Source organism: Lagopus muta, chromosome 1, assembly GCF_023343835.1.
Source record: "Lagopus muta isolate bLagMut1 chromosome 1, bLagMut1 primary, whole genome shotgun sequence".
Classification (NCBI taxonomy): domain Eukaryota; kingdom Metazoa; phylum Chordata; class Aves; order Galliformes; family Phasianidae; genus Lagopus; species Lagopus muta.
The window spans coordinates 49,146,639-49,157,440 of record NC_064433.1 but is presented as its reverse complement, the minus strand read 5'-3'; the positions used below and the strand labels follow the sequence as shown (position 1 = coordinate 49,157,440).

At 46.1% G+C, this 10,802-nt stretch overlaps 1 long non-coding RNA gene across 1 annotated transcript; it reads left to right on the top strand.

Moving 5' to 3' along the window:
• The first annotated feature begins 6,396 nt into the window (after positions 1-6,396).
• Positions 6,397-9,853, top strand: LOC125686422 (uncharacterized). Its single transcript, XR_007373791.1, has 5 exons — positions 6,397-6,656; positions 7,009-7,125; positions 7,603-7,748; positions 8,295-8,390; positions 9,583-9,853. It is a non-coding gene; the product is annotated as an uncharacterized LOC125686422 (long non-coding RNA).
• The last annotated feature ends 949 nt before the right edge of the window (positions 9,854-10,802 follow it).

The window sequence follows — 10,802 nt, the reverse complement described above, 5'->3', positions numbered from 1 at the left end:
TTTGCATGGTATAAATGTCAAGGAAGGAGGAGAGGTTGTGACGATGCTGGTGTGATAGCCATTAGCACTCAAATCTGAGAAAAGGAAAACTTTGGGTCAATACAAGGAACAAAAATGTAAGCTAAATAAAGCAGCCTAAAATAAGTAACTGCATAAAGCCCGAGAAACCAAACAAAACCTTTCCTCCAAGCAGTTATTTTGGAAGAGGAGGAGTACCACCTACTGCCAGTTCTCTATGAGCTTCACACTTGTTGAGGATTTTTTTAATATGAGAACCACCCAAAAAATGATGGCGATGGTGGCTGCCTAGGGAACCACAGGGAAAGAGCCAACAATAGTCACTGCTTGACCAGAATAATTCCCAAGAGGGAGAGGCTGAACCCCCCCAGAAGCAATAAATATGAAGTGAACAGAAAGCTGGCACATGTAGTACATGACGCATGGAGCAGCACAGCCTTCTGTTGGGCATTGCACGTAAAGGGCAGACATCATCATTTGCTGTTACTAAAATAAAAAGCCTATAAAAAGTACTTCTTCCACTTATGGAGGCGAATAAATTTGACAACAGTGATTTGTCTTCTTACTGCAGAACCAATGTTATTTTTCTCTTGTTGTGTTTCCTGCTTTCCCTGGTGAGCTTTAAGTGCAGAGAGAAGTGGTTGTTTGGTGCGGGTAAGAGCCTCCGACAAAGGGGCTGAGACTAAGAAAATAGCACACCTGGAGTGCTCTCCCTTTACTGGAGCGTTCCTGGGGTTTAAAGGATGTAACTGAGCATATTCAGTCTGAGTGATGGAAATGCTAAAACGTTAGATATGACCCAAAATAGTATTTGAATGTATGCCCTGTGTTAGAAGATCAGCCGGAGATAGCCATGTGTGTAGCCAGAAGCAAAGCTAAGAGCTGCAGCTGGGCTTTGCTTACAGGAGCAGCTCCCTGCTGGTCCCACATGCACCAGGGTGCTCTGCTTATCCTCTGCCCTTGCCACAGTCCACAGGGGGACAGTGTTGGAGAAGTCTCTGTGCTGCTTCAGCCAACACAGGGGTGGAGACATGAATGGGCAAGGTGCCTAGGAATAGCCTTAAATCATCTCTCTTGCATTGTCACCAAGTCCTACATCTTCCTCTCCCTCCCAAGCCCCATTCTTTCTTCTCTTCAGATCCTCTTCTCCCCAAATTTCTCCCACCATTTTTTTTTGCCCACGCCTCCTGATTTTTGTTTTAGCCCCTCTATCCTCCCTCACAGCCCTCTTGAGCACAGATACTGGGCACTCTGAACGGCACCAGCACCAGTCTCTCTCAACATGATAACAATTATTAATATAACAACACCTGGTTGTTATAACAATATATTAAATAGGCAAAACAGTACCAAGAGCATAAGAGCATCCCCTACCTGGGAAGAATGCTCCCGAGAGCTGTGTGTAGTCCAATGGTGCCAAAAGCTTTGGGGACATCACCTCCACATGCCAAGATGCAGGAACTAAGAGCACAGTGCTCTGAGCCTTTACTCAGGATCTTATAACCTACGGTACCCACTCGCTGTGTTAATGTGTTGGAGAATCTTAACAAGGAACATGGTTTCCTTTTTACTTCTGCCTTTCATAATGGGATCCAGCCCTTTTCGGCTTGCTGGATCAGCAAGTGAGACCCTGGAGCCACATGTACCTTTAGAAAGCTGTGATGTACATTTAGTTTTCCTTTCAACTTTGTGTCAGAAGTAGCAGAGCAAAAAGTTAAAGCTAACATAGCATTGATTGTGATTAGCATTCACATGGGGTGGCTTGTTGTAGGAGGAATAAGCCCTATGTTCTCATTGAGCTCCCACTCTGCTGTTGCTGCTGGTGATGCCATTCATGCTCAGGTGATTGAAAACCTGTTACATTTCTCAGTATCTCAGTATCTTAATAAAAATTAAGGATTTTTCCACCCAGGTGAATAAACTGACTTGGTAGGAGGGCCAGAGCTCTGTAAATGGGTGCTGCCACTAAATGCAAGTTCATCAAGGCTACCCAAAGATCTGTGTGCTCCGAGGAGACCCATGAGCACATGTCAGAAAGGATCAGTGAAAGATGGAGTTCTCATGAACAAGACAAAGAGCAACAGAAGAACATACTTACTTTAATATACTGGCAACTCCCGGTGGTGTAGGCCTTCTATCTGCTGACTGTAACCTCTCATAGAGTCATAGAATCACAGAATGTCCTGAGTTGAAAAGGACCACAGTGATCATCGAGTTTCAACCCCCCTGCTATGTGCAGGGTCGCCAACCAGCAGACCAGGCTGCCCAGAGCCACATCCAGCCTGGCCTTGAATGCCTCCAGGGATGGGGCATCCACAACCTCCTTGGGCAACCTGTTCCAGTGCATCACCACCCTCTGTGTGAAAAACTTCCTCCTCTCCCACAGCCCTGATGCACCTGAGCCTTGCCTTGTTTGAGTGGGAGCATGTCCAAGTGGCCATAGCAAAATTCAGTCCCCATGGTCCTGACCATTTATGGTTTCTCCAAGGACCATCACACAAAGCTGAGCATGAAGTGGTCCAAGAGATTCGTTTGTGAAGGGGAGAGGTTCTCCTTGAGTATCAGCTCACTCACGGCCTAAAGAGCACCCTCAGGATCCCATGTTCTCTCCATCCTGTCCCTGTTGCTTCTCTCCCAGGCAGACCTTGTATTTGAGGTTCTACATGTTTTGTTACCCCTGTGCTGCTCAGGAAACTGCATTTGATGCATTTCTGTTGGCTGGGAAACATGTTAGATAGAAGAAAAGCTATGAAGATTTGACAGTGCTGCTGCTCATTAGACCACAGGTGGAAAGTTTAGTTTGCAGATGGAAAATAAGCCAAGTAACATCTTGGAAGGATTGGTAGGAAGAATGCCATGAGCAGTTTGACCACATGAATTCTTGGGACTGCTCAATTGAAGGGGGGCAATGAACAACCAGGGAAAGAGGGATGATGGTGAGATCAGCTCCCCAGGACCTGCCAAAGAGCAGTTTTGGAAATGACTCGTGCTAAAAGATGGAGTGGAGAGGGAAGGGCTCCAAAGGGATGCAGCACTGTGAAATGTTGCATCACACCACTGCCATTGGAAATCCCCCACAGACACGATGAGTGGGATGGAGGAAGGCAGTTGGCCTAGTCCAGATGAGAAGAGACTTAGAGGGTGGTTTTATCCACACAGTGATGTGGGCGGCTTTGTGCAGCACCAGCTGCTGGCATCCCCAGCAGCACCCAGTGGTGGTGGCCCCAGCACACTCAACCCATGTGCTGGTTTGCCCACAGAGGGCAGGGAGAGATTTCCAGAGAAAACTCTTCACAGTGACCTTCTCCTTTCATACAACATAAACTCAGCATCCTATTCCACCCAGCCCATGACAGCACTGGGGAACAAAAGCAACAAAGGAGCTGAAACAGGCAAGCATGATAAAAATCCTGACTGTGCACTTGTGCCCAGTAGGACTTTCCCTTCATTTCCACAGATGACGAAAAGCCACCACAAAACTTCAAGGGCCCTTAAGCAGAAGCTGTCAGAGCCACAGATGAATGCCCCAGTTCTTGGTAATACTTTGAGTGGGTGTCTGGGCTGTGTGAACACCCCTCGCATTGCACAAATGGAGCAGAGGAAAATCCCTGCCTTTGTGGGCAAAGGCAGGTGTGAGGAAGGACTAACAGCCAGAACTCAGGTGCTGCTTACAGCTCAGGCGAGCAGAGTGTTCGGGATGAGGTTTAAGTCTACCAATTGTCATAGAATCTATCAATCACAGATCCATAGAATGGTTTGGGTTAGAACGGACCACAAAGCCCACCCAGCCCCAAACCCCTGCTATGGGCAAGGCTGCCACCCAGCAGCTCAGGCTGCCCAGGGCCCCATCCAACCTGGCCCTGAACCTCCAGGTATGGGGCACCCACCGCTCTCTGGGCAGCTGTGCTAGGACCTCATCACCCTCTGAGTAAAGCCCGTCCAGGTCTTTTTGGATGGCATCCCTTCCTTCTGTCAAGTCCTCTGCCTGTTTCCCTATACTGGGGGACAGTGAGCTCTTGCCCTCTCAGAAAGGTGTCCTTAAAGAGGTGACAGCTCTGCTCCACTCCTTCTGCTTCCCAGCTTCCCAGAAGATCTCATTCAATAATTCTTTAAACAGATGGAGTTTTGCTCTTCTGAAGTTCAGGCTCCTGACTGAAGGGGAGGCACAGGGGGATCTCATCCCTTTGGATAGATGCCTGAAGAAGGCTGCAAAGAACACCGAGACAGCCTTTTTTTTGTGGGGCCCAGGAATGGGACAAAAGGCAATGGGCACAAAGGAGATGCAGGAGGTTCGTGCTGAGCACCAGGAAACAATTTGTCATTGTGTGGATGACGAAGCACTGCCAAAGGTTGACCCAAGGCTGTAGGGTGTCCTACTTGAAGATCTTCAAAATCCACCTGGACCCACCCTTCAAAACCCACCCTGGGCACCCTGCTCTGGTGTCCCTGCTTGAGCAGGGATTGGACCAGATGGACCCTGAGGGCCCTGCCCACCTCAATTCTCTGTTACAGTTATTTTTATACTCTGTGTTTCAGAACCCTTGGCTGAGAACACTTGGCACCGCAGGGGCATGTTGTGAAAAATGAGCCTGGAATTATTTCTGGGAAAGGTATAAAGGGAAAACTCAGAGGTAGAACTGTGAGCAGGAATGTCAGATATTTACACAAATTCCATCTGGGTATAAACTGTGTTCTAATGCTCTCTCCTAATCAGAAAAGTCACAGAATTAGCAAAGACCTCAGTGCTGTGATTCGAGTACTGTTGAAGCATGAGCCAGGTGGTCAGAAATGTGTGGTGGAGAAGTTCACACCGTGCTGCTCTTGAGCAGTTTTCCACCCAGAACAAGGCAGTGCAGTTGGTAACTGCAGACACACTGGTGCTGGTGAGATTCAAGGCTTGTGGAAAAGAACCTAACTTTCAGCAGAGCCGTACTTCAGTATTTGCCTGCAGTCTGTGCTGAGTGGCTTGAAGGCAGCTGTGCACGTGTTCTTGTCACAACTGATTTCCTAAGCAAATCCCTGGAACTCAGAGGTGGGCAAGAGTTTCCAGAACACCGGTTTAGCTTGGCCAATAACTCTTTGGTGGCTTTGAACGTGAGCAGTTGGCGGTTGTGTGCATCAGAACCTCTCAGAGGTTAGCGCTCTCCTTTGTTCACATCTCTACTCTTTTGTCTCATGAGGGTGACAAGTCAGCTTCAGTTAAAAAAAAACACAAAAAAACAAACCATCGGTTGTAATGGAACGACTGCAAAAGCAGGCATCCATCCTGTATTTCCTGTGAAGGAAACATCAGTGATTGTGGCACGAGGGGAGCAGTGCTTCCTCCAGAGACCCTGGCTGAGCAGTGCACAGACTGTAGTGGTTTTAAGGAAGTCTGGATTCACACAGGAAGAGCCTTAAAGCAAACTAACCAACTAAAGGAAACCTAACAGAGTGATGTGAGGTCGTAAGCACCTTATTGACCATAGCTTTATCCATTTTGTCTCATAGAACACTTTCTTGAGAACACTTTCCTCTTCTGGATGTGCTCTGCAGAGGGAGTTTCTCCCTTTCTTTTCCAGCACAGAAGAACTGAGCAAAGCAAATCTTGATGTAATTTTGAGGAATAATTGCATACACAGACAATGTTTAATTATGACTTTGGAAGCAGTCCCAATAATGTTTATCCCCAGCTATTCTTGAGAAAGAAGCACTCATAGAATCTAAGATGGAAAACCGAGTGTTTGCATCAAAAGAGTGGTTGAATGCTGAGTTTACCAGCATTTCATCTTTGTCTCTCTTCTCATTTTCTGTATATTTCCAGCACTTTTAAGACTGCCAGAATACCTTTATAAGTAGAGCTGGTCATTGAGGAGTTTCCTTCTCCTAACATGATGCAATTTCTCTGCCTGGTGGCTTCAATGAAGGTGCACATCTCTGTCCATTTTGGATGTATTACAGCAGAGACTGGAGATGTGGGACAGTTGCTGGGGTGTTGTAGTCAACATCACAAAAACGAGGTAACAATAACATGTTGAGGTAGGCACGCCAATTCAGCATTTAATCTGTGATCCATTTAGTTAGGTTTAAGCAGGCAGTGCCTTTTTCTCACTTACCTCACTGATTTGCACTACTCTACCCACCATCACAGCAATTACATTCAGAGTTGTTATCCTTGGAGTTGTAAGCATCTCTTTACCAGGTTGTTAACTTTTATATTGGACTGACAACTCAGATTCTCAGCAAGGATAAGAGTTAATCCTTGGTGTCTAAGTGTGCATGTTCCTGCAATGTGCCCCTGCTGCTAAGAAGAGTTAATGTTATCCTTGGCTGCATTAGGCAATGGCTTGTTAGCACTGAGAAAATGTAATTGCCTTTCTTCAGTGTTGGTGAACCATGACTGGAAGTGCTGGGCACAGTTCTGGACCCGCTGGTACAAGTTACATGGAGATAGCTGTGAGAGTCCAGGGGAGAATGAAGATGCTGATGAAGGGAGGAGAGCACCTCCCCTTTGAGGAGAGGCTGCGGGCTGAACTTTGGGGAGGAGAAGGGAAGGGGCCAGCACACAAGCAATTGCTGGTTTTTGTGATGCAGAAACGTTTGTAAGAGCTCATTTCTACATGGTTAGATCGTGGCTGAGCTGGGAAGAGCTGTACCAGGTGATTGCAGAAGTAATGTTACTTAATCCTCCTTGGTATTGCAAGGTGCAGTTCCAAACTACCTCTCTGTTGCAACCTTACGCAGCTGTGTCTATTTCTCCACCCCCATACTTATTCCTGCTTCTCAGCTTCCCTGCTGGTCTGTTGTGTTTGGCTTTGTGTGCAATCCCTTTTTACAGTGCCTTTAGAATCCTGTATTTTGCACACTTGAGTGTGCTTCACTTGTCCACAAGGATGAGTTCTCTTGTTGTCTTTCATTTGGCACTGTGGGGGCTCTTTGCTGGTAAGCAAGAGGGATGCCTTTGGGATTTTCTGGTTCACACTGATTTTCCTCGTCTTGTGTTTGCATTAGGTGTTGTGAATGTACTCCTGACCACTCCTCTCTGGGTAGTGAACACACGGCTGAAGCTGCAAGGAGCAAAATTCAGAAATGAAGACATTGTGCCGACCAATTATAAAGGCATCATAGGTGAGCATCTGTTGTCCTCAAACAAGGAGGAGCTCCTGCAGTGAAATCCCACAGCAAGGACTCTGAAGATGAAAGACTCCTATTTGTATAACAGATCTCCTTGTGGAATCTCTGTTCTCACTGTCATCTCTAACCCACCCACGCCTTCAGGCTGCCTTGCTCTGTACGGAAAGAAGAAGGTTGTTGGGAACAGGGTTCAGAAACTTAACATTGATTCTGAGCTTGAAGTGGAAAGACGAAGGCACCTGCATGGCTGGCAAGCTTTACTCACGCTAAGAGCGGTGTGAGGAAGAACCTCCTCTGTCACTGTTTTGCCATTAACTTCCCGTTTAGAAGAAAGGATAAAAAATGACACAGAGATGAGTGCTGAGGACTGTAATAAAAGCGGAGCATCAGCCTTTAAATACAGCTTCACTCTTCTCTAATCGGAATGTTGTGCTCATAACCATAACGGCTTTTTTCTACCTTATTCCTCAGATGCCTTCCATCAGATCATACGGGATGAAGGAGCCTTAGCTTTATGGAACGGTACTTTCCCTTCCTTGCTGCTGGTCTTCAATCCTGCCATACAGTTCATGTTTTATGAAGGCTTTAAAAGAAAGCTCTTAAAAAAGCAGACACAGGTAAGTATGTTTCGAGATCGGGTTTTTTTCCTGTTGTTGGGTTTTAGTATATTTTTTATGCAGGCATGTGATGCCAAGTGGGCTCTGGATCTACATTACACATTTACATTCTAACGTATCTGTTTGAGAAACAGACAGTTATACCTACCCTGTAATCCTTCCTCAAGTAAATTATAATTTGGAGAATGCTCTGATATGGACACCTACTAATTTTCAGTAATGAAGTCACACAGATGTGAGCTTTCACACTTTCTTCCAATGAAATAGGCTGTAATCATGTTGTTTCAGTAAGCTAGCTGGAGGGTGCAGGTGAGAAATTCAAAAGCCTGTGAGTAGGTAGAAATTACAAATGAACTCCCATTGTGGGGAAGCTGCTTGGTCACCCTGTGCTTTGACTCCTAAAAGTGAGATAAGCTCAGGCTTCATTATACCTCTTTTATTCTAGAGATGCTTAGAGAACCAAGAAGCAGGCAATGATACTGAACTGTGAAAGATATGCAGGTAACTGGCTGACGGGGTGCTTTGTGTTCTTTCTGTATTGAACAGCTCACATCTTTGGATGCTTTTGTCATGGGTGCAGTAGCCAAAGCAGTTGCCACCACCCTCACTTATCCTTTGCAGACTGTACAGTCAATCCTGCGGGTGAGTACTCTTCTTGTTTCTGGGTAACTGATTCAGAGAAACGAAGGATAAATGATCGCAAAGGGAGGAAGAGCTTTATTTCATATGCAAGGGATGGCTCTGAGGCTTAGGGCTGCAGGGGCATGTGCACAGGGAAAGATGATGAGAAAAATCCATCAAATTAGTCTTCTGCCATCAGCATTCATGAAAGGCAGCACTTTGTAACAGCTTCACATCAGCAAGTCAGCACCGCTTCTCAAGGACTCTGAAAGAAGGACACACTCCACAAAACAAGGGCACAGTCAAGATTTCTTGTACAAAAGGACAACTGCATGCCTCTCATGTCCCACCATTGTGCTGAGACAAAGGAGCATGTAATGGGGCCCCACCACATGTGTAATCTACCTAGACAGGCTGAGATCACCTATCAATCCCGGATTAAGATCTGCCAAGGCCACACCAAGAATTTTAAAGTGACAATTCTCAGCAAGAAAGCCAACAGGGAAGCCTGCCAAAGTGCTCAGCATTTGTCTAATTCCACATAAATCTTATCGGAAGGAAAACTAAAAAAAAAAATCAAACGTGCTCCATATCTGGATGTAAGTGCACAGATGAGATTAGCTCTGCTAAGAATAAAAGCAGCACCCACAGTGAGGGCAGCTGGGTAAAGAGCGCTGACGACTGCAGCTCTCCTGGTATAAGCGGATCTCTGGGAGAGCTCAGACTAATGTGGTTCCCTCCTGCAAATCGGGATGCCTTTGTGTTACTTCAGATGACCACCTGAATGTCATCATTTCTGGGAGATTTCCTAAAGACCTTCATGCTGTTTTTGCGTCCAAGCCCCAAGGGAAAAGCCTGGGGACACACATTATATCCTGCAGGAGGTAAAAAAAAATGCAGCCGAATGTGACAAGCTATGCTGCAAATGAAAAGCACAAAATAATGTGGTATCCTGCAAGAAAGCATCCCTATCCAACCAATTCCAGAAAAATACGCATTGTATTTTTAGTGATTGTAAAAGTGAAGGCTCTCACTGCTCATAGGGCCCCAGATAACTGCTGTCCCCTCCTCCTGCTGCAATATCAGGGTCTACAGTTAGGGGGGGCTGAGCAGCTCTGTGCACGCAATATGGATGTGCACAGCTTTATTTGCTTAGCAATGTGACCTGACATCCTCCATACCATGGAAGCTCACTTCGATTTTGTCTTTGCAGCTTGCCCTGTTGGAGCATGCCCTAAAGGTGAGAGGCATCTGCTAGGAGGCACAGCAGCTGCAAGCAGCAGGGGGTTTGGTAGGCAAATCACTGCATTTTCCACCAAAGCCCTGTGGCAGGAATACCCATTATGACAGTTTGCTCCCACTTCTAGGACTGTGTTTGCCTGCCTTCACAACAGGTAGACAAGGAGCAGGGTAAGCACTCCCCTTTTCCTTCCTCAGCAGATGAGCAATAAGATGCGCAATGGAAAGATTAATCTGTACCAGGGGCTTTGCAGTCCAGCAGGCTCTATTCCCCTTGGACAGATGGGAAGTAAATCTTGTTCTTACTTCTGCACAGGTTATATATCAGCTTTCTTTGGGTTAGCCAGCAAACCGTGCAAGGGAATGACTCTACTGCAGGAATGGACATGGAGCAGTATTCAGCAATTTGATGACACTATTTAGGACAAAGAGGGTACATTATACCTCATCAGCTCTCAATCTGTACCCTCAGAATCAACATTCAGTACAAAAAAGACTTGTAAGAACTAGCAGGTCACTGGTCCTTCTGGATTGCAACCACCACATTAAATACAGTTCTGCTATTACTCATACAGGCAATCAATCAGCACAGCAATGAGGCGGGTTCAAAGATGTAAATAGAAGCAGAAAGCACCCCTAACATCAATGTGTCTGAGTAGCTGCTCTCTTAGCAAACTAAGCTGCCACAGATGTCTCTTCACTTTGATCTAGGCTTGGGGTGAGGTACAGAAAAGATGGGATTCAATTTAGATCCCCTACACCGAGCCAAAGAAGGAACGGTTACCCATGAGGGAACTTGGCTCAGATTTTGCTGCTGTCCTTCATAACAATCCTTCCTTTCATAACAGTATTTTTATAAAGACTGATTTTCATTTTGAAATGAGAACACTTCGTGTTCTCTAGAAGTGAAAGGATGCAGTTTTTGGCTGGAACATGCAGCTAGCTCCTAGGCACACAGGAGAAAAGCAGTGCAGTGGTAGCAGCAATCTCAGTCTTAAGGCTGTCAGCACAAACACCTGCAACGTCAACAGACCAAAAAGTCTGCAAGACACTGCATTAGAGCTTCCAGCAGCCACAGATTTCAGCTGAAGTGGTATCAGAAACATTTGGTATTTACATAAAGCCAGCAGCCTTCCAGCTCACCTGCAATTATTCTGAGCAAGAATGTCACTGATCCTTCTATACCCAAAGTGG